Genomic DNA, 25,105 nt, shown 5'->3' on the forward strand with positions numbered 1-25,105 from the left:
ACTCCTCCGACTTTCGTATCATACTCCTCCGACTTTCGTATCATACTCCTCCGACTTTCGTATCATACTCCTCCGACTTTCGTATCATACTCCTCCGACTTTCGTATCATACTCCTCCGACTTTCGTATCATACTCCTCCGACTTTCGTATCATACTCCTCCGACTTTCGTATCATACTCCTCCGACTTTCGTATCATACTCCTCCGACTTTCGTATCATACTCCTCCGACTTTCGTATCATACTCCTCCGACTTTCGTATCATACTCCTCCGACTTTCGTATCATACTCCTCCGACTTTCGTATCATACTCCTCCGACTTTCGTATCATACTCCTCCGACTTTCGTATCATACTCCTCCGACTTTCGTATCAGATCCTTGTGGCACACCACTAGTAACTGAACTCGAGGATGAATATTTCCCAACCACTGTCTTCTTTCAGCTAGCCAATTTCTGATCCAAACTGCTAAATCATCCCCAATCCCGTGTGCAATAGCCTACCTTGGGGAACCTTATCAAATGTCTTACTGAATTCCATATACGCCACATCAACCGCTTTACCCTCATCCTTCTGTTTGGTCACCTTCTCAAAGAACTCAATAAGGTTTGTGAGGCACGACCTACCCTTCACAAAACAGTGTTGACTATCCATCATCAACTTATTCCTTTCCAGACGATTATAAATCCTATATCTTATAACCCTTTCCAACACTTTACCCACAACCGAAGTAAGAGTCTGTAATTTCCAGGATTGTCTCTACTCCCCTTCTTGAACAAGGGAACAGCATTTGCTATCCTCCAGTCTTCTGGCACTATTCCTTTAGACAATGATGACATAAAGATCAATGCCAAAGGCTCGGCTATCCTCACTGGCTTTCCAGAGAATTCTAAGCTAAATCCCATCCAGCCCAGGGGACCTGTCTATTTTTACACCTTCCAGAATTGCTAACACCTTCTCCTTGTGAAACTCAATCCCATCTAGTCTAGTGGCCTGTATCTCAGTATTCACTTGACCACATTGTCTTTTTCTAGTGTGAATACTGATGAAAAGTATTCATTTAGCACTTCTCCTATCTCTTCTGACTCCACGCACAACTTCCCACTATATCCTTGGTTGGTCCTAATCATACTCTAGTCATTCTTTTATTCCTGATATACCGATAGAAGGCCTTAGGTTTTCATTAATCATATCTGCCAATAACTTCTCATCTCAACTCCTGGCTCTTCTTGGCTCTCTCTTTACGTCTTTCCTGACTAACCTGCAACTCTCAAGTGCCCTAGCTGAACTTTCACATCTCATCCTAACATAAGCTTTCTTCTTCCTCTTGAAGAGAGATTCAACTTTCTTAGTAAACCACGGTTCCCCATGCTTGACAATTTCCTCCCTGTCTGACTGGTATGTACTTATCAAGGACCCCCAGTAGCTGGTCCTTGAATAAGCTCCACAGTTCAATTGTGCCCATCCCCTGCAGTTTCCTTCCCCATCCTATGCATTCTAAATCTTGCCAAATCGCATCATAATTACCTTTCCCCGAGCTATAACTCTTGCCCTGTGGTAAAAACCTTTCCATCCCTAAAGTAAATATAACCAAATTGTGGACACTATCACCAAAGTGCTCACCTACTTCCAAATCGAACACCTGGCTGGGTTCATTACCCAGTACCAAATCTAATGTGGCCTTGCTCCTTGTTGGCCTGTCTACACACTGTGTCAGGAAACCCTTCTGCACACATTGGACAGAAAATGACCCATTGAAAGTACTTGAACTATGGTATTCCCAGTCAATATTTGGAAAGTTAAAGACCCCGTAACAACTAACGAGGATCATCTTTGCTATCCTATCCTCTACATTTCTGGAACTATTCGGAGGCCTATAGAAAACTGCCAATAGGGTAAACTCTCCTTTCCCGTTTCTAATCTCAGCCCATACTACCTCAGTGGATGAGTCCTCAAAAGTCTTTTCTGCAACCTTAATACTGTCCTTGACTAACAATACCACACCACCCCCTCTTTTACCATTTCCCTGTTCTTACTGAAGCATCTAAAATCTTGGAACCTGCAATAACCATTCCTGTCCCTGTTCTACCCATGTCTCCGAAATGGCCACAACATCAAAATCTCAGGTACAACCCATCCTGCAAGTTCATCCAGCTTATTTTTGATGCTCCTGACATTGAAGTAGACATACTTCAAACCAACGTTTTGCTTGCCGGTGCCTTCTTGCCACCTTAAAACCTACCCATTGCTTACCCTGGTATGTCATTCCTCCCAACAGTATCAAAACGGTATAATAGTTGTTGAGGGAAACGGCCACAGGGGATCCCTGCACTACCTGCCAGTTCCCTTTCCGTCCACTAATGGTGACCCTTCTAGCTTCTTCTTTTATCTGTGGTGTGACTACCTTCCTGTAACTCCTGTCAATAACCCCCTCCACTTCCCAAATGATCTGAAGTTCATCAAGTTCCTGGTGTTGTGTGACTTCTGACTTTGTCCACCCCAATCTATCACTGGCTCATCCACGTTACAACTTTGGTTCGTCCAAAGATGTAATACTGTGTGCAGTTCTGGTCATCATACTATCAGAAAGATGTGACTGCATGAGAGAGGATACAGAGGAGATTCACCAGAAGTTGCCTGAGAAGAAAGGGCTTCATTATGAGGAAAGACTGGGTAAGTTGAGTTTGTTTTCCCTAGAGCTGAGGAGGCTGAGGGGAAATTAGATTTAGGTATATGAAGTTAAAAAAGGCATAGACAGGCCAGATCATGGCAGACATGTCTAATATCAGCAAGGCGGCCTTTGTGTGGAGCTGCAGAAAATGGGGGAGATACTAAACAAGTATTTTGCATCATTATTTACTGTGGAAAAGGATATGGAAGATATAGACTGTAGGGAAATAGTTGCAAAATCTTGCAAAATGTCCAGATTACAGAGGAGGAAGTGCTCAATATTTTGAAATGGATAAAGATGGATAAATCCCCAGGAACTTATCAGGTGTACCCTATAACTCTGTGGCAAGCTAGAAAAGTGATTGCTGGGGCTATTACTGAGATATTTGTATCATAGATAGTCACAGGTGAGGTGCCGGAAAACTGGAGTTTGGCTAACGTGGTGCCACTGTTTAAGAAGGGTGGTAAGGACAAGCCAGGGAACTATAGACCAGTGAGCCTGATGTTGGTGGTGGACAAGTTGTTGGAGGGAATTCTGAGGGACAGGATGTATATGTATTTGGAAAGGCAAGGACTGATTAGGGATAGTCAACATGGCTTTTTGTGTGGGAAATCATGTCTCACAAAATTGATTGAGTTTTAGAAGGAGTTTAATTTAGATAAATGTGAGGTGCTGCATTTTGGGAAAGCAAATCTTAGCAGGACTTATACACTTAATGGTAAGGTCCTAGGGAGTGTTGCTGAACAAAGAGACCTTGGAGTGCAGGTTCATAGCTCCTTGAAAGAGGAGTCGCAGGTAGATAGGATAGTGAAGAAGGCGTTTGGTATGCTTTCTTTTATTGGTCAGAGTATTGAGTACAGGAGTTGGGAGGTCATGTTGCAACTGTACAGGACTTTGGTTATGCCACTGTTGGAATATTGCTTGCAATTCTGGTCTCCTTCCTATCAGAAGAATTTTGTGAAACGTGGAAGGGTTCAGAAAAGATTTACAAGGATGTTGCCAGGGTTGAAGGATTTGAGCTATAGGGAGAGGTGGAACAGGCTGGGGCTGTTTTCCCTGGAGTGTCGGAGATGGGGGGTGATCTTATAGAGGTTTACAAAATTATGAGGAGCATGGATAGGCAAAGTCTTTTCCCTGGGTCAGGGAGTCCAAAGCTAGAGGGCATAGATTTAGGATGAGAGGGAAAAGATATAAAAGAGACCTACGGGGCAACTTCTTCACACAGAGGGTGGTACGTGTATAGAATGAGCTGCCAGAGGAACTGGTGTCGGCTGATACAATTGCAACATTTAAGAAGCATTTGGATGGGTATATGAATAGGAAGGGTTTGGAGGAATATGGGGCGGGTGCTGGCAGGTGGGACTAGATTGGGTTGGGATATCTGGTCGGCATGGACGGGTTGGACCGAAGAGTCTGTTTCCAAGCTGTACATCTCTATGACTCTATGACCTGAGGATGGAAGGTTAAGGTGAGGATCGAGTGGTAGAGACCATTGCAGGAAAAGGTTTTCACCAGAAGAATGGTATAAATATGGAATACATTGCCTGAGGGGGCAGTGGAAGCAAGTGTTTTCTCAACATTTAAGAAGCATCTGGACAAGCACCACAGAAAAATAGGATTTGGTGTTTGTTAGTTGACATCAATTTGGTGGATTGAAGGGCCTGTTTCTATTCTGTATGACTCTCTCTCTCTCTCACTTTCTCTGTGTGACTATAATGATTCTGTGGAAGTCAACTAAAGCTTTATAATGACATATTTAGGAACAAATGGTCGACTTTTTAAATTCATTCATGAGACACAGGCATTGCTGGCTGGACCAACATTTATTGCCCTTGAGAAGGTGGTGCTGACCAAAAATCGGGAGAATGTAGAAACAAAAAAAAAGTCATTAATAATGGACCAAGTGCTGGAAAATGGATGTAGGGGTTTTGGTTTTCTGTCAGTTTTACCTCTAACTTCTAAGCAGTTCAAATTGTTCCCAGCCCCTGGCTCTCGGCACTGGATTTATCATTCAGGATGCTATGAAAAGGCAGCAAACATATGTGAGGGTAAAAATGTCTCTGTAGTTACTGATACATTAAAAAAAAGTAACACAACAAAACACTACTTGTGTAGACTTACAATGGCTCTTACTACTAAGTTAGGACATTGGGTTCTTGACATTATGCTCACCAATCCAAGTGCAGTTTTGATAGATGCAGTTGTCTGGCTCATTGCTCCCTGAATGTGGTAGGGGCCTTGGTTTTCTTTACTTCTGCTTGGTTGTCAAGCTTGGTCTTCACCTCAGTTTTGCCTGAAGACTGATAGAGTCTGGTTTGTTGTTACCTTGGATTTTGTCAGACTTAGTTTCTTCTTGGCATACTCTGTTGTGAGATTTCTTGTGGTTTGTTGTCTTTCCTTTCTCCACACCCTCTGCAAGCACACATTCTGCACAGCTGGATGTAAGTTATACCTGTAGCAGGCCCATTGTCTCATTGATGTTTCCTTGTGAGCTTGATTGGTTTAATCGAATTTCTGATGGTTCGAAGAGCTGTTAATAGTTTTCAATGGTTTTGAATATTGGGTAGTTGTTATAGTAGATCTATTGGCTACACACTGTCTCCTTGGGTCTGAATCTTCTATAGGAGAAAGTGAGGACTGCAGATGCTAGAGATCAGAACTGAAAATGTGTTGCTGGAAAAGCGCAGCAGGTCAGGCAGCATCCAAGGAGCAGGAGAATCGACGTTTCGGGCATGAGTCCTTCTTCAGGAACCTGAAGAAGGGCTCATGCCCGAAACGTCGATTCACCTGCTCCTTGGATGCTGCCTGACCTGCTGCGCTTTTCCAGCAACACATTTTCAGCAAGCATCATTGATCAGTCATTCCCAGAATGCTTCCGAGAACATCTCTGGGACATCTGCACCAACCAAATCCACTGCCTCGTGGCCAAACATTTAACCTCCCCCTCACACTCTGCAAGGACATGCAAGTCCTGGGCTCCTCCATCGCCACTCCCTAACCACCCAACGCCTGGAGGAAGAACGCATCATCTTCCACTTTGGGACCCTCCAACCACATGGCATAAATGTGGATTTCACCATTTTCCTCATTCTCCTCTCCCCACTACCTAATCCCAGATCCAACCTCCCAACTCAGCACCGCTGTCATGACCTTCCTACCTGTCCATCTTCCTTCCCATCTATCCGTTCCGCCCTCCTCTCCGACCTATCACCTTTAACCCCAACTTCATCTACCTATCGCACCCTCAGCTACCTTCCCTCCAGCTCCGTCCCCCTCCCATTTATCTCTCAGCCCCTTGGCCCACAAGCCTCATTCCTGGTGAAGTGGTGTTGCCTGAAATGTTGATTCTCCTGCTCCTTGGATGCCGCCTTTAAGCTGGGCTTTTCCAGCACCACACTCTCGATTCCCAGTCAGCTACCTGGTACCTTGTGTCCCTGGTCAGTTTCCTAAGCCACCACCAACTAATGAAATGTGCCCCTTGCAACTGAAACAAATCTGTTTCCATCACCCTTCCATCACCCTAACCTGAGAAGCAGTAATCTTAAAGGTAGGGCATCGAGTGGATACCTCCCCAAATGTGAACCTGATGTGACTGAAATCATTTTGAATCGAATCCCAGTCACCTGGATGCCTCCCAGGTGGAAGTAGGTGGTGGTCTCCTCCACATCGAGTGTACCAGCTCTGGTGGTATTAGTCGTTGCTATCCCTCCTGAGCACCCATAAATGAGGGACTGTTCCGTGTCACCCCTGTGACTTGCCCACATTAGAGCGAACAGCAACAAAGTTTTGTCTAGTTGGCAATCCTTCCCCTCAGCACACAACACAAAACATAACCTCACCCTTCAGTTATGTACTCAGGCTTGACTCATATTATAAAATTCCAACACATCAACCCACCACTGTAGCACAATTTACAAATTTGACTTTAGAATTAAAAGCTATACACAGCGCCACCCATCTCAGGGTGACCAGGCTCGAACCTGACAGGCCGACGCCTTCTGCAGGTTCTGGGCAGCTGACACACTGGGACTATAATGTCCTCTGCTTCAGAGCTCAGCAAGTTCTCCTTACTGCTCCCACATTTCTCCGTGGGGAACTGCCCGAGTCCCAAACTATGGGTGGACTTACCTGTCCTGTGAGGCAATTCACTGGCCCTGTGTTTGCAGCCTGTGGAACTGTGCTTTCCTTCAGGGCTCTTCACAGTCCAGGTCTATTGCATAGTTATCTGCCTTTCTATCACAGCTCCCAGCTCTCAGATGTATCTTCCGCATTGTGGTTCTTTGGAGCTAAACGGTTTGCACTGGTTAATGCACCATTTTGCTAGGTGGGCTTCTTTACCATTATAGACTGTTAGGCTGCTCATATCTACAATACTGGCAAAAACAATGGCTGCAGATGCTGGATTAGTGGTGCTGGAAGAGCACAGCAGTTCAGGCAGCATCCGAGGAGCAACGAAATCGACGTTTCAGGCAAAAGCCCTTCATCAGTCTTTATTCCTGGGCTTTTGCCCGAAACGTCGATTTTGCTGCTCCTTGGATGCTGCCTGAACTGCTGTGCTCTTCCAGCACCACTATCCCATATCCACAATACTGTACAGTGGTTTGACGACCCCAACCTGAGCAAAGTTTCTGACCATGACCTGGTCTCCTATCTTCCCCTCTTGTTGTTTCCAGAGTTCTAACAGCAATTGATTATTTCTGTGCTGTTTTCCCATGTTGCTAGCAATCTGACAGTGAAACTGCTTGTGGTGTTTGTACAATTCGTACAAATGAATCAGTCCTGGTTTTCCCAGTCATAAGCTTGTGTGGGAAGTACCCTATGATCTTTGATTGGCTGCGCAGATCCCCATAAGAACTTTTTCGCCCATTTCTTGAGTGAGTCTTCTATCTCCTTCCACAGCCTTCCCTTGATGGTTCTATTCATTCACTTCACAATACCCGGTGACTGCAGGTGATGGGCGATGTACTATTTTCCTCAATGCTGAGCACTTTAAGGAAGCCTGCATGACCTGCCCTGTGAAGTGACTTTCCTGATTGAACTCCACTTACTGTGGTGGTCCCCAACTAGAGAATAATTCTTTGAGCAAGATCCTCATGGTCCCTAGTGCTGTAACTCTACGGGATGAAAAGGCTTCAACCCATTTGGAGAACACATCTACTACAATCAAGCAGTGCTTCCAACCTCCTGATACTGTACATAATGGACCCATAATCTACCAATATAGACTGGCACAGCCTCTTTACTCTCTTGACCTGTCCCATAACTGCTTTTCTTTTCTGGAGATCAGGGTTGTTTGCAGCACACACCAGGCAAGCCACACAAACATTGCAGACATCCTCCTTCAGTTGAAGCCATCACAATGCCTTTCTACCTGTTATGAGGTGCTTTCCTGCCCTAGGTGCCCCACTTCAGCACCCTCATGGTCCAGCTGGAGGAATTCCCTCTGATGCTGATGCTGAGTTATCCACTGCTCCCCCTTGCAAATCCACCCTCCCTTTACAGTGACACCCATCACTCAGTATGGACCCTCTACCTTTTCTCCCCTAGCCAACATTCCCAGGACAGTTTTGAGCACAGGATCCAATGCCTGGACCATCTTCAGGTCTGAGCCCAAAGCTTCCTCTGCAGTCCATTTCATCACACCTCTATCTCTGGCTGCTGCTATTGGGACTGATTCACACAGCTCCCAGAATGCGCCTGTTCAAGTGCCTGCTTTGGCAAGTGTATTGGCCTGACAGTTATCCTCAGCAGGGCTATTGGAATTTGAGTGGGCCTATATTTCCTGTTCTGTCCCTAGGGTTGCCATGATCTCGTGCAGCAAATATTTTGTTGCTAAGGGTTTATCATTATCTATATGCAGTCACTAAATGGCCAGGCATTCAAATTGCATCTGAGCGTGCAATATTAGGCAGGAATTTGGAGAATTTTGATTGGAGATAGCTCTTTGAGGGTAAATTTGCATCAGGCACGTGGGAGTACTTCAAACAACAGTTGACAAGAGTTCAGGAACTGCACATTCCTGTGAGAATGAAGGAGAGATATGGTAAGTTACCATTGGATGACCAGGGATGTTATGACCATGGTCAAAAACAAAGAGGAGGTATATGTAAGGCTGAGGAGGATGAGAACTGACAATGCCCTTGAAGTATCTAAGGAAATCAGGAAAGAACTTAAACAAAGAATGATAAGGACTAAAAGGGGTCATGAAAAGTTGTTAGCAAACAGGATTAAAGAGAATGTTTTTATACATGTTTCTGGGTAATCCAAGATGGAGGACGGGAAAACTTTCTGGCTGTAACATCTGCTTATGTTTTGAGGTATTTTAGGTGCTGGAGGAGATTTCCTTGAATTCCAGGAGCAGCAATTACTGTTTTATATGCTGTTGCATTGTTTTGGAACTTTGGAAAAAAAACGTCAAAACAGCAGCAGTTTCAAAAGGCAGAAGAACAGACAAAGGAAGCACATGGTGAGGTCAGTGCAGGAGAGAGAGAGAGAAAAAAAAACTGACACTACAGTGTACCTGCACAGTTACTGCCTTTAGAGTCATAGAGTCATAGAGATATACAGCATGGAAACGGACCCTTCTGGTCGGCATGTGCGGGTTGGACCGAAGGGTCTATTTCCATGCTGTACATGTTTATGACTCCATGACTCTATGAATAAAAAGCAAGAGAATAGCCAGGGAAAAGGTAGGTCCTCTCAAGAACAAAGGAGGAAATCTATGTGTGGAGCCAGAAGGGGCAAGTGAGGTCTTAAATAAATACTTTGTGTCAATATTCACCAAAAAGAAGGAATTGTTAGAGGATCATCTCAGGGAAGGGAATATCAAATTTCTAAACCAAGTTGTTATTAAAAAGGAAGAGATTGTTGTATGTCTTAAAATGTATAAAGGTAGATAAGTACTCAGGCTCTGATGGGATCTATCCCAGAATATTGATATGGGCAAGAGAACAAATTGTTGGAGCATTGACAGAGATCTTTGTGTCCTCATTGGCCACAAGTGTGGTCCCAGAGGGCTGGAGAATAGCCAATGTTATGCCCATTGTTTAAGAGGTGTAGTCGGGATAATCCAGGTAATTACAGGCCTATGAGCCTTATTTTGGAAAAGATTCTCATGGGTAAAATCTACAAGCATTTAGAAGCAAATGGATTTATTAGCGATAGACGCCATAATTTTGTATGGGAGAGGTCGTGTTTCACGGACCTGACCGAGTTTCTTGAGGAAGTGATGCTGGTGATTGATGAGGGAAAAGTGGTTGATGTTGTTTACCTGGACTTCAGTAAAGCCTTTGACAAATTCCTTCATGGCAGACTGGTACAAAAGGTGAAATCACATGGTATCAGGGGTGAGCTGGCAAGATGGATAAAGAACTGGCTTAGTTGTAGGAGACAGAGGGTAGAGGTGGAAGGATACTTTTAAGAACAGAGAGTTGTGACTAGTGGTGTTCCACAGTGATTGGTACTAGGAAATCTGCTGTTTGTAGTCTACATAAATGACTTGGAGGAAAACGTGACTGATTTAACTAGTAATTTTGCAGACAATACAAAGTTTGCTGGAGTTGCAGATAGTGAGGATGATTGTCTGAGGATATGGCAGTTGGAGATCATTTGGAATCATGGGCGGAGAAATGGCAGATGGAGTTTAATCCAGACGAATGAGTGAGGTGATACATTTTGGAAGGGCCAGTACAGATGGAAATTGTACAGTGAATGGTAGAACCTTTAGGAGTATTGATAAGTAGAGGGTTCTGGGTGTGATGGTCCACAGATCACTGAAGGTGGCAGCACAGATAGATAAGGTAATAAAAATGGCCTGTCATATGCTTACCTTCATTGGAAGGGTCATTGAGTATAAGATAGAAAGGTTATGCTGCTGCTTTATCAGAACTTTAGTTGGTCACACTTGGAATATCGTGTACAGTTCTAGTCACTGCACTACCAGAAGGATGTGCTTGCTTTGGAGAGGGTACAGAAAAGCTTTACCAGGATGTTGCCTGTTATGGAGGATTTTAGCTATGAAAAAGGTTGAATAGACTGGGTTTGTTTTCACTGGAATGCAGGAGGTTGAGGCGTGACCTAATAGAAGTTAATAAGATTGTGAATGGCATGGATAGAATGGAAGATCTGAGGCTTTTTTCCAGGGTGGAGGGGTCAGTTACTAGGGGACACAGGTTCAATGTGCAGTGTTCTTGGATCAATGGTTAGTGGGACAGGGAACAAACCAGTCAGCTCATTCCATGTGAAGTCCACTAGACTGTATGGAACACCATTAGACGGGAGGGGATGTTCAAAAGAGAAATGCGAGGAAAGTATTTCACACAAAGGTTGGTGAGTGCCTGGACCCCACTGCCAGATGAGATCTTGGAACCAGACACTATAGCAGAATTCAAGAGGAAACCTGGGTGAATACATAAACAGGAAGGTAATAGAAGGATACGGATCCTGTAACTGAAGACAGTTTTAGCACAAATGGGCAAAATGTATCAGCACAGGCTTGGAGGGCTGAAGGGCCTGTTCCTGTGCTGTATTGTTCTTTATGCTGTCCAAGCAAATTGTGTAGGGGTAGCAAATTCAGCAGGGTGGATGATTTTATACGCCATCACCACCAGGTCAGTGAATTGCTCACTGGCAGACACTGTGCTAGACCCCTGCTCATGGTATCCCCTTCTATCCTAATCTTGATCCCTCTTACCTTACAGTCATGCTCGTGGGTGGCAAATGTTGTGAGATTAGCCTGTACATACGCCCGGTCATCCACCAACATGTTACTGACCAGTAGTTCAAGATCGTAACTCTCCTTCAGTTTCACAATACATATGGTCCCTTTCCCTTTTCTTTCCAGCATAACTATCACCTCCTCTCCCTTCCCTGTACACAATACCCCCCACAGACAGTGGTTTGTAAAATCTACCAGGATCTTACAAGCTAAGATGAAGCCTGCCCCCAAGATCCCCAATCCTTCCTGCTCCTATTTCATCAGGACACACATCTACTTGGTGTGCAGTGTTCCCAGATTAATGGTTTGTGGGACGGAGAATGAACCAGCCAGCTCATTCCATGTGAAGCCCGTGAGACTGTATGGAACCCATTAGACAGGGGTGAGATAGTAGGGTTAACTGCGTATATGAAGTGCTTGATGCCCTGATATTCAACAAACAGGCCCCCTCCACTTTTTTCACCTTCATGTTAATACACAGTCTCTTCCACAGGTCGTACAGTAAGGGATGCGCCATTTCTAATCACAGGTCAGTGTTAGGATTATGTGGGGCAGATGGAGTTCTTGTGTGAACTGCAACTTTCCCTGACCTCTTTAATACTGTCCAGAGCGCCTTCACAAACTCCTCAAAGTAGTTAGAGAGGCTTTGCGCTACTGAACCTGGTTCTTGGACAGCATGGGAGGATTCCTCCTCTCACCCTTCTTCCATGGTTAGGACAATCCTTCCTCCAATGCCTTCTCTTCCCGCATCCAAAACAATTACAGTTTTTATCAGATGGGCTACTTCCCTCCCAGTTCCATTCCTTCTTAACCTGGATAAACTTCAGCTCATGGACTTTACCCTTGGCTGCCTTCTCCACCCCCCCCCCCCGCCCCCCTCCCCCCACAGCCATTCCCATAAGCTAGGGCAAGCTGCCCAACCACCATTTCATCAATGGCCTGGGAATCCTTGAGGTTGAACCAGAGCTCTAGCTTGGTCCACAGCCTCAGTAGGCTGTTTGCTACCAGGATACGCAGACAAAAAGCTTGGTCATCCTCTTGGAGATGATCCAGTCAAGGTCCTCACCACACGCATTCAAGTAAACAGGTCACAGCGAATGGCTATGGGGCTTCCCCCGTGATTTGTAGGAGTGTTTTCTACACTGGAGAATGGGGTCCCATCATGAAACCCATAGTCTCCAGATTCTTCTTCTGGATAGCAGTGAACGTACTCCGCCCCCTCTTGCTGTCAGCAGAGAGGGTCTTGAACATTTTGCTTTCCAGTAAGATTAACAGTAAGAATGCCATCTTGCTATCATCACATTCATTTATTTCCCCTACCTGTTCCACTTCCATGAAGTGAACAGATAAGTCCCCTTTGTAAGTAAAGTTTTCTAGGTGAGCTACTATTGCCCTGAACTGCTGGGTTCCAAGTGGAAACCAAAGCGACACTCTAGATCTCCTTGCTTCTGACCTTCCTGGAGAGTGCTATACTTTTACTGCTCTACTGGGCACATAGGCCCCAGTCTTGGCCACTCTCTTACTAGCCCTATGCCCCATATATCTGCTGCCAAACTGGGCCTGATCCTGGTGCCACAGATTGTGGTCTAGTCTTCCCTGCTGCCAAACTGAGCCAGGTCCTGACGTCGCAGGTGGTTATCTAGTGTCCTCCCCTACTTTGCAATCTGCCCGCTTTTCCTGCTGCAAAACCGGACCTTCCTCTAATGCCACAGATTGTCTAGCATCCCCAACTGAGCTGTAACCCGATCCTGCCTCAACACTGTCCTCTCTCCTGCCTGCCTGGATTGCACCTTGGATTATTAGGCAAACCATGCCTTTGGCCTTCAATGGAGATAGGTTCAGCTTCTGGATCTGCTCCTCGAAGGGACCATGCTCTTCTCCCTTGAATCCCTGGCTACAGGTGACCTTGTAGGCTGCCTGTATGTCCCAAAACTTCTCCTCCTGAGCTATAACTTGCTTGGTGAAATGGTTGTTCTCTTCCCGTAGTGTCAGTTCATTCCCTTTAGCTTCCGTAGCCTGACACTACATGTAATCCTATTGGTTCGTGTACCTTTCTTCTAGCTGCTATCTCTCCTGCCACTCCCACTGTAGGTTCACAAACAGCAGTTTTCTTGCTCTACCCTCATGTAGAACATGTCTCAGATTCCCTGAACTACGCCTCCTGGTCCTCGATCTTTCTGCCTCCCTTGACCTGTTGCTGCAGACAGATGAACCACATTACCATTTCTATTGAACACTTATGCTCCTTGCTGTCTGTCCACTGGGTTGCTGCCTCCCCTGATGCTCAGCACATAAGAGTTTGAGGACCCACTTCTTTGTCACATTCACCTTTCTAAACATATAGAGTCATAGAGATGTACAGCATGGAAACAGACCTTTCGGTCCAACCTGTCCATGCCAACCAGATATCCCAACCCAATCTAGTCCCACCTGCCAGCACCTGGCCCATATCCCTCCAAACCCTTCCTTTCATATACCCATCCAAATGCCTCTTAAATGTTGCAATTGTACCAGCATCCTCTGGCAGCTCATTCCATACATGTACCACTCTCTGCATGAATAATTTACCATTGGTCTCTTTTATATCTTTTCCCTCTCACCCTAAACCTGTGCCCTCGAGTTCTGGACTCCCCGACCCCAAGGAAAAGACTTTGTCTATTTATCCTATCCTTGCCCCTCATAATTTAGTAAACCTCTATGAGGTCACCCCTCAGCCTCCGATGCTACAGGGAAAACACCCCCAGTCTGTTCAGCCTCTCCCTTTGGCTCAAATTCTCCAACCTTGGCAACATTCTTGTAAATCTTTTCTGAACCCTTTCAAGTTTCACAACATCTTTCCAATAGGAAGGAAACCAGAATTGCACGCAATATTCCAATGGTGGCCTAACTAGTGTTCTGTACATCCGCAACATGGCCTCCCAACTCCTGTACTCAATACTCTGACCAATAAAGGAAAGCATACCAAACGCCTTCTTCACTATCCTATCTACCTATGACTCCACTTTTAAGGAGCTATGAACCTGCACTCCAAGTTCTCTATGTGGGAGATTCTTTCCTCTATTCAAGACTCTACCTCTAAGACTTCGTCACCACATCACATCCCTTTTGTCAGTGTCCTATCATGGTTGCCGTTCTGTAAGGGTTTTGGTTTTCTGTTAGTTTTATCTCTGACCTCTAAGCAGTTCAAATTGCTCCCAGCCCCAGTTCTAAGCAATGAAAAAGCAGCAGACAGATGTTGAGGGCAAATATCAAATGATATATAAAAAATAGTAACACAACAATACCCTACAATGCAGACTTACTATGCACCAATGCCTCCTGCGTCCTGCTACTAAGCAGGGACTCTGAGGTTGTGGGATTATGCTTGTCAATCCAAGTGCGGTTTTCAAAGTTTGATGGATGCAGTTGTTCTGGACTGCCATATTCCAAATGTGGTAGAACTCAGAACTGTGCAATCACTCCGCATTCGTTGATGCAGTTAGACGTTAAACATATGCTGGATTTTGCCAGGTGAGTACTTGGTTTTATTTACTTCAACTTGGCTGTCAAGCTTGGTCTTCACCTCAGTTTTGCCTGAAGACCTGTCACATCTTTTGAGTTTGTTGTTACCTCAAATTTTGTCAGACTTAATTTCTACTTGGCTTGGTCAGCTGTGATGTTTCTTAAGGTTTGCTGTTTTTCCTTTCTCCGCACCCTCAGCAAGCACACTCTCCATACATCCAGGATGTAAGAACCCGTCCAATAGTTATACCATTTGCAGAGCCTCCCAAACCTTCATGCCAATCTTCAGGCCTGTTGGCTTGTTGATGTTTCCTTGTTGGCTTGAGGTGGTTAGAAGAGGTATTAAGGGATTTGGATGGTTTTGAATACTGAGTGACCGCTACAGTGGTCCCTCTTGATCCACATTGTCTCCATGGGTCGGAATTTACTATCGGTTGTGTAACCAGAAGTATGAAATAAGCTCAGGGCTGGATTTCTTTTTGTTTTGGGTTAATTGTCTCAGATGAAAAGTTTTAATTGCAAATGCAAAATGTTTGATTGAATCATTTTCTTGTAATTGCAATCAGAATACCAAATCCTCATGCACAGGTCAATCCTACCACCTGCTTGTCGTTTACTCCTTTTGAAGATCCAGTAAAGTTTTAAAGATTTTACAAGTCCAAACCTCCATCCATGCATTCCAATACAGAAGATTTTTGTGAAATATTACAGGGATTAGAATGTTAGGTCGTTGTTTTTTGACCGATGTAGGCCTTTTTCTGTGACATGGACCTCTGTGACTAAACTACAAAGAGTGAATTAAAACAATTTGAAGCTCAAAGAGTATCTGCTTAACATTGACATCATTAGTTCCTGTGCCACCTTTGAAAGGCCACAGTGCACCCAAATAAGCATTATCAGGTTAGATACTCACTGCATGGTTTCCTGCCCCAGATAAACCAGGTGGGGAAATTGGCATCCCGTTTGTAGGTCCTGTGACATGGGGTAGAGCAGATGTAGAGCTTCCTCTTTCCCCGGGACTGGCAGGAGAGGTCCTAACACCAATTCATGCCACCATAGTTCCAGGTTGCCACCTGGGTCAAAGTAGTCTCAGCTAGCTGGAAGAATGTCCGGCAATGTAGGAAGAAGGTCAATGTCCTTCTCCATTCCACCAAGTTAGTGCCAACATCTTATGGGCACCACACTGGCTCAATGGTTAGCACTGCTGCCTCACAGCACCAGGGACCTGGGTTCAATCCCAATCTCGGACAATTGTTTGTGTGGAGTTTGCACATTCTCCCTGTGTCTGTGTGGGTTTTTTCTGGATGCTCCAGTTTCCTCCCACAATCCAAAGATGTGCAGGTCAGGTGAATTGGCCATGCTGAATTGTTGATTCTTGATAAAGGGCTTATGCGCAAAACATCAAGTCTGCTGCTACTTGGTGCTGCCTGACCGGCTGTGCTTTTCCAGCACCACACTCTCGACTCTGATCTCCGGCATCTGCAGTCCTCACTTTCTCCATGCTAAATTCCCCAAAGTGGTCAGGGGTAAATGTGGTGTAATAGGGTAGGGGAAGGATCAGTGTGGACTTGTTGAGTCAAATGGCCTGTTTCTACACTGCAGGAATTCTACGATTCTATGATCGTCTCTTCAGTATCTCACACTCACTCTATCTCTGTTACCATACTCAACTCCAATCAAGTTTCATGCTCTATCACTCACACAAACGTGTCTCTGTCTCTTTCACCAACCCCAACCCACAACACCATTAACCTTCCATGGACTCTGCACATGCTCAGAATATCTGCTCACCTGCCCAACAGTAAAGCTGTACCATCCACTTTCATCTTCTGTAATACCTGGCTGTCTCTCATTACAGGAGAAAAACATACAATATATCTAGGGTGACATGGTGGGTCAGTGGTTAGCACTGCCACCTCATAGCATCAGGGAACCAAGTTCAATTCCAGCCTTGGGTGACTGTCTGTGTGGAGTTTGCACATTCTCCCTGTGTCTGTGCGCGTTTCCTCTGGGTGCTCCAGTTTCCTCCCACAATCTAAAGATGTGCAGTTTAGGTGAACTGGCCATGCTGAGTTGCCCATAGTGTTCAGGGATGTGTAGGTTAGGTGCATTAGTTAGGGGTAAATATAGTGTAAGGGAATGGGTTTTGGTGTGCTACTCTTCGGAGGGACTTGTTGGGCCAAAATGGTCTGTTTCCACACTGTAGCAATTCTATGATATATTAATTATTTCGATGAGGGAACAAAATGTAACACTCAAAGTTTGCAGATCATACCAAGTTATGTGGGAGGGGAACTGTGATGAAAATGCAGAGATCCTTCAGCATAGTCTGGACAGTTTGGGTCAGTGGGCAAATCAAGGGCAGATGCAGTATAATTTGGATAAATGCAAAGTTATTCACTGTGAAAGCAAAACCAAGAAGGCAGCTTACTATCTGAATGGCTGTAAATTGGGAAAGGGAAGTGTGCAGCAGGACCTGGGTGTCCAAGTGCACCAATCATTGATGCAGGTACAGCAGATGGTAAAGAAGAAAAATGGTATGTTGGCCTTCATTGCAAGAGTTTCGAACACGGGAACAGGGGTGTATTGTTGCAGTTGCACAGGACTTGGTGAGGCAACACCTAGAATGTTGTATGCAGTTTTGCTCTCCTTTTCGAAGGAAGGATGTTTTTGCTCTCGCGGGAGTGCAAGATTCCGGGAATGGTGGGACTGAGGAGAGGTTGACTAGGTTAGGATTGTTTTCGCTGGAGTTCGGACGAGTAAGGGGGGATATCATAGACACTTATAAAATTCTGACAGGACAAGACAGGATAGATATTCCCAGTGGTGGGTGCACCAAGAACCAGGGGTCACAGTCTGAGGTTTTGGGGTGGACCATTTAGAATAGATTAGATTCCCTACAGTGTAGAAACAGACTCTTCGGCCCAGCAAGTCCAAACCGACCCTCCAAAGAGTAACCCACCCAAAAACCTTTACCCTCTAACTAATGCAGCCTACACTATGGGCAATTTAGCATGGACAATTCACCTAACCTGCACATCTTTGGGTTGTGGGAGGAAGCCAGAGCACCTGGAGGAAACCCACGCAGACACTGGGAGAATGTGCAAACTCCACACAGACAGTCGCCTGAGGTTGGAATCGAACCTGGGACCCTGGCAGCAGTGCTAACCACTGAGCCACCATATAACCCGGAGATGAGGAAACATTTCTTCACCCAAAGAATGGTGAGCCTATGGAATTCAATACAGGAAGCAGTTGATGCTAAAACATTGAATGTATTCAAGAGGTGACTAGATTTGATACATGGGGTAAATGGGATCAAAGGTTATGGGGAGAAAGCTGGATTAGGCTATTGAGTTGGACAATCAGCCACGATCATGATGAATGGCGAAGCAGGCTTGAAGGGCCAAATGGTCTCCTCCTGCTTCTATCTTCTATGTTTCTAAAGAGTCAGGATGAATGGTGGCCTGTGTCTCCTTTGACACCTCCCTGAACAGGCCCTGGGCTGTTACCAGAGTCAGCTTTTGACTTACTCAAGCCTGACTAAAGGCTAACCCTTGACTTAACTGAAGCCTGCTGAAAAATATGACAAGCTTTCTGCTTTATGTCTGTGCTAAATGTCACAATAAGTCTGAAGTACCATCAGCCTGGTATGTCTGGCTGAGAGGGGGAAGCAATAAAAGGCAAATCAATGCAAGGCATCAATGCTGTGAACATCCAGGTATATGCTCAAAGTGAGTGAGTGTTATCAGAGCAAGAGGAGATCCCATTAGTACAGTTGATGAGCTCACAATATTCTTGCAGCAGTATTACAATGGTAATTGTCAGTGCAGCATTGAAGTGATGCAGAAGTGTCTTGTAAGTGGATTGGAGATGTGCCACGTGGATTCTTAGAAGCTGGCATATATCAGATGCCACTATCTGTGGACATGGGGTGTGAGTAACCAGTGGCCAAGGAATGTGCTTGGAGATTTTAGTGTAAACAGAATCCATCCAGTGCTCACTCTTGTTTCTATCTTGGTTTTCTCAGTGAGCCTGTTTGGCAAGTTTGGTAAAATGGGACTCTTAATAGCAATGATGTGAGTTGGGCTATTAGTGAGGCATTTAAAAATCAATATTACACTGAAAACAGAAGGTTAGTACAAATGGTGCATTTTCGAATTGGAAAGACATGACTAATAAGGGCCACAATGATCAATCCTTAGGCCTTTTTTTTAGCCATCTATATCAATGATTCGAAGGGAACAGAGTGTAAAGTACCTTAATTTGCTGTTGATACAAAAATAGATGACAGGCTGTGTAATAATGAAGACATAAGACATCTGCAAGGGAGTACAAATAGGTTGAGTAAGTGGGCAATGACTTGGCAGATGGAATTTAATGTAGGAAAGTGTGAGGTCATGCACTTTGGTAGGAGGAATCATACGTCAGACAATTATTTAGATGGAGAGAAACTCCAGAAAAGTGCAGCACAATGGAATGAGGGTGTTCTTGTGCATAAAACACAAAAAGTTAACATGCAGGTGCAGTAAGTAATTAAGAAGGTAATTGGAATTTTAACCTTTGCTGCAGAGGGGGTTGGAGTGTAAAAGCAGGGAAGCCTTGTCACAACAGTTGCAAGATTTTGGTGAAGCCACACCTGAAATATGGTCTACAGTTTTGTTCTCCATATTTAAAATAGAATCAGTGAGTGTCCAAAAAAGATTCACTAGACTGACTCCTGCATGGGCGGCATGGTGGCACAGTGGTTAGCACTGCTGCCTCACAGCGCCAGAGACCCGGGTTCAATTCCCGCCTCAGGCTGTGTGGAGTTTGCACATTCTCCCCGTGTCTGCGCGGGGTTTCCTCCGGGTGCTCCGGTTTCCTCCCACACTCCAAAAATGTGCAGATTAGGTGAATTGGCCACGCTAAATTATCTGTAGTGTTAGGTGCAGGGGTAAATGTAGGGGAATGGGTCTGGGTGGGTGCGCTTCGGCGGGTCGGTGTGGACTTGTTGGGCCAAAGGGCCTGTTTCCACACTGTAAAGTAATCTAATCTAATCTAAAGTAATCTAATCTAATCTAATAAACAGGTTGACTTTTCAACAATGGCTAAACAGGTTAGCTCTTTATTCATTAGAGTTCAAAAGATGGACGATTGATCTTCATGAAACATAGAAGACTCTATTGATAGGCTAGATGTTGAGGAAATGTTTGTACTATTAAACTTGGTAATATAATTATGGAATAAGGGGACACTCATTTAAAACTGAGATGCAAAGAAATTTCTTCTCCTAAGACTAGTGAATGTTAGGAATTCCCTACCCCACAGAGTTGTGAAGTTAGGTCACTGAAGGTACTTAACAAGAAGGTTGATAGATTTTTGATGTCTCAGGGAGTTGAAAGTAACACTGAAGTTGTGTGAAAGAGGAGTTCCAGCCTTGGGCAGGTCAGCCAAGATTTATTAACAGCAAGTTAGGCTTGATGAGCTGAAAGGCTTCATCCTTCTTCTACTGCTTATGTGCTTCTGTCAACTGGCATTTTGCCACTGCCAACTTGGAATCATGCCACACTTATTGTGAAAAGCATATAAGATGGAATGATACAATACATGGAAACATAGAAAATAGAAGCAAGTGTAAGCCATCTGCATTTGGAGCCTGCTCTACCCTAACTCAGTACCCTATTCCTGCTTTCTTCTCTTACCCTTTGATTTCTTTAGCCCAAATAACTATATCTAACTTTTTCTTGAAAACATTCAATGTTTTGGCCTCAACCACTTTCTGTGGCAGTAATATCTGAGCCACAGGGAGCGGCTGAACAGGCTGGGGCTGTTTTCCCTGGAATGTCGGAAGCTGAGGGGTGACCTTATAGAGGTTTACAAAATTATGAGGGCATGGATAGGATAAATAGACAAAGACTTTTCCCTGGGGTCAGGGAGTCCAGAACTAGAGGGCATGGGTTTAGGGTGAGAGGGAAAAGATATAAAAGAGACCTAAGGGGCAACTTTTTCACACAGAGGGTGGTACGTGTATGGAATGAGCTGCCAGAGGATGTGGTGGAGGCTGGTACAATTGCAACATTTAAGAGGCATTTGGATGGGGATATGAATAGGAAGGGTTTGGAGGGATATGGGCCGGGTGCTGGCTGGTGGGACTAGATTGGGTTGGGATATCTGGTTGGCATTGACAGGTTGGACCGAAGGGCCTGTTTCCATGCTGTACATCTCTATGACTCCATGACTAATTCCACAGATTTGCCACTCTGTGGGTGAAGGAATTTCTCTTTATCTCAATCCAAAATGGCCTACCCCATAGCAAAGACTGTGTCTCCTGGTTACGGGCTCTTTGTTCATTAGGATCCTTCCTGTGTTTACTTTTCTAGTTCTATTAGAATTTTAAAATTTTCTCTGCTATTTCTCCACAATCTTCTAAACTTTAATGAATATAGATCTAACTGATCCACTCACTCTTCATATGTCAGTCCTGAATTAATCTGGTAAAATTTTGTTATGCTTCCTCCATAGCCTTTCTTTGGATGAGACCAAACTACACACAATACACCAGGTGTCGTCTCACTAAGGCTCTATACAATTGCCTGCTTCTATTTTATTTGAATCCTCTACCAACATACCATTTGCCATCTTCACTTCCTGTTGTACCTACATGTTTACTTTCAGTGACTAGTGTATGAGGATACCCAGGTTTCATTGCATCTTCCTTTTTGCCAATTTACCATATTCAAATAATAATCTGGCTTCCTGCTTTTTGCTACTGAAGTGGATAACCCTGTAATTATTCACATTATACCTGTCTGGCCATACATTTGCCCACTTACTTAACTTGTCCAAATGACACTGAAGCATCTCAATATGAAGGTGAGCCTCAACATATTTGTTGCCTGATTCTGCCACACATCTGCTGGGTTTCTTCCATGAGTCTGTTGCCTTTCTTCCATGAGTCTGTTGTCTTTGTGTTGATTCCAGTGCTGCTAGGAAATCCTTTTTGTCCGTGCCTCTGTAGTTGTAGTTCATCCCTCTTACTAGGATGACTTTTTCCATGTCTGTTCGTGGTTGGCCCAACAGGTTCTTAATCCAAGCTTCTGAATTTTCTGTATTCTTTTGTGTGAACATGTTCTTGTATGGGTAATTTTTTTCCTTGTTTTGGTCCATTTTTGATTGATGCTGATGGCTTGTTCTAATGTGCTTGTCCATTCCTGGTCGGGTGAGTTGGTTTTCCAAGTTTTTTTTTGGCACGAAATTTCCCATTTATATTTGTGGAGCCGGTTGTGGGCATCATAAATCACTTCTCGCAACATTCTGCAGCCGTTCTGTTCTGCAATTATTCTGGTTGTGGGGCGTTGAAATAGATAAATACTTAGGTACAAAGCAGGAGAAAACACCAGTGCTTCAATGGAGGCTCATTGATGTTGCCTGGCATGGTGGCGAAGTGTCTGAGAGCGGACCTAGCGGCTTAGCGAGCAAACTTATAACGTGAACCTCAACCTAAGCTACAAATCTTCTGAAAAATCACGATAACCTGATCTGCTCATTTTGCATTTCCTCACGACCATTTACTCCTGATCTCCTTACTCCTTACAGCCTTGTTCAAAATGTACAGAAGAACTGAATTCCAGAGAGGAGAGTTAATATCTTTGATAGCGAGACATTATTTAAATAAATAAATATGCTATAATGGGCCTTAGTAAAGCAAGATTCAATGAGAATTGGAGGAGAAGAGTGCCACAGTCGCTCACTAGTTAGCACTGCTACCTCACAGCGCCAGGGACCCAGTTTCGATTCTGGCCTGGGCTGTGTCGAGTTTGCACATTCTCCCCGTGTCTGCATGAGTTTCCTCTGGGTGCTCCGGTTTCCTCCCACAGGTCCAAAGATGTGAATTGGTCAAGTGAACTGGCCATGCTAAATTACCCATAGTGTTAGATGCGTTAATCAGAGGGAAATGGTCTGGGTGGGGGAGTGTCGGTGTGGACTTGTTGGGCCGAAGGGCTTGTTTCCACACTGTAGGGAATCTAATCTAATCTTGCCATAACCTACAGCCATAACTCTGGCTGTATAAAATTCTGCTTTTAAATCCAGTGATTCCTCATCCTCGACCACGGATGCAGTTTGGATAATTTATTTGAACAAAAAGTTTAGGTAGGAGGAAGGGGGCAGGAATTCTAAAGGCAAGGTGAGCTCAGTTGAAATTATTGAGTATGTAACTAATCTAATCTAATCTAATCTAATCTAATCTAATCTAATTTAATATTTGTCAACATAGAGACAGATTTATGACTGCTAAATTAAGCCAAATGTTGTCATTCAGTGTGTGTAAATTGAGATTTCAAAGAGAAGGACCAGAGTTTGCAATAGACACGAACACTGCAGAAAGCATCTTCTAGCTTCAGAATTTGTGATGTCCCAATATGACCCATCATTACATCATAACATCCTTCTTCTTTAGACAAAGGACGCTGCATATACCCTGAATTTCTCTGAATTATCATTCACCAGCTAGTCCTGTAAAAAAAAAGACAAGATGTTTCCTTTATGTTACTAAGATTGAGGATAATTACCAGTCAGGATGGAATAGTGGTGCATTTACATGAAGGTGACAAAGTGTAAGGAGCCAAAAGAAATAGTTGTGAGGCAAATAGGAGAAAGAAGTGAATAGAAATAATGAATACAAGAGATAGTGATAATCAGAGGAGGGTAATGGTTGAAAGTGCACGATAATGCAAACAGCGATGTAATAGGAGCAAACTTAGACATTATCATTAAAATTTTACCACATTGTAGTCATGTCCTGAGGGCAATGACAATAGTATGGATACAACTTATTACCTATGGGCAAGTTGTCAAGATACCATTACGCTTGGGAAAAATAAATCTCTCTTGTGGACAACCCCTTCCATCATCTTGCCTTGATCCACTACATTTTGCCTTCCATCACAATATGACCATGGCAGTTGTCATCTCCCTGGCCCTGCAATCATCACTGGAACATCTAGATAACAAAGACATCTACATCAGACTCCTATTTATTGACTTCAGCTTTGCTTTCAACACCATAGTTCTAAGCAAGTTCATTGTCAAATTCTAGGATGTAGGACTCTGCTCACATGCTGCAACTGGATGCTCAACTTCCTGACCCACAATCAGTAAGGATAGGTGAGCCCATCAGAAATTAGAGAGAGTTGGGAACGCAGCCCAGTCCATTACACAAACTAGCCCTTCTATTGACTTTATCTAAACTCTTGTTGCCTCAGGAAAGCTGGTAAAATAATCAAAGACCCCACCCATCCCTATTATACTCTCTTCCACTTTCTTTCCTCAGGCAGAAGACACAAACATTTGAAAACACATACCAACAGGTAGAAGAACAGCTTCTTCCCTGCTGTAATCAGATTTATGAACAGACCTCTCATATGTTAGATTTGATCTTTGTCTGCTTCTCCTCCGTAGCTGTAACATTACATTCTGCATTCTGTTCTGTTACACTGATGTACTTAGGTGAGGTATGATTTGTCTGATTAGCATGCAAAACAATACTTTTCATTGTATCTCAGTACATGTAGCAAAAATAAATCAAGTCAAATCGAATCAAGTCCTGTAGTGACATCCGGAAAAGGGCATGTAAGGAGGAAGCAGGGTCATTGAACCTTCTTGTCTTATTGTTTTTAAAATTTCCTTCCAGTTGCTTGCTGCCAAAATTCATCTTTCCTTGGATATGCAGGCTGCTTTAAAATAATATTTGAGATGAATGATATTTAAGCTCCCAATTAGACAACTCACCTCGTGCTGGCAGCCTGCCTGTTTAATAAAAGTAAGGATCTCAAATCAATTTTGTGTTCTAATTGTGCTCATGGGATTAGACTTACGCTACGTGAGGCTTATCCTGTGTTTTACATTGGAGGCAGATCACGCTTGTCAGCTGAGTTGACCTGACAGATGAAGCAGTTATTACAGAACTTAAAAAGGTTGGAGCCTTTTAAAATCTGCTTCACTAGATTTTCTTCTCAGTAAGTAGTATATTGAACCAGACCATATCTCCTTTTGACTAATGAACTTGATTGATTGCTTCTGCTTTCTCAAAGGTGATCGTGCAGAGTACTGTAATCTATCAAAAACTGAAGAATAGTTGATTTATTCTTTGCCCAACATTGATTTTTCAATCAGGGTTGACAGTTCTCCATAGTTCATGTCAAATAAAATAAACCAAATAAAAATAATTGTTGTAGGA

General features: G+C 44.0%; 1 protein-coding gene across 6 annotated transcripts in view; it reads left to right on the top strand.

The window, feature by feature from the left end:
* xkr4 (XK related 4) overlaps nucleotides 1-25,105 on the top strand; it is a 518,298-nt gene that overhangs the window by 258,983 nt on the left and 234,210 nt on the right. The gene's annotated exons all lie outside the window — the stretch shown is intronic.

The sequence above is a fragment of the Chiloscyllium plagiosum genome, chromosome 4 (assembly GCF_004010195.1).
Source record: "Chiloscyllium plagiosum isolate BGI_BamShark_2017 chromosome 4, ASM401019v2, whole genome shotgun sequence".
In the NCBI taxonomy this organism is placed as follows: Eukaryota; Metazoa; Chordata; class Chondrichthyes; order Orectolobiformes; family Hemiscylliidae; genus Chiloscyllium; species Chiloscyllium plagiosum.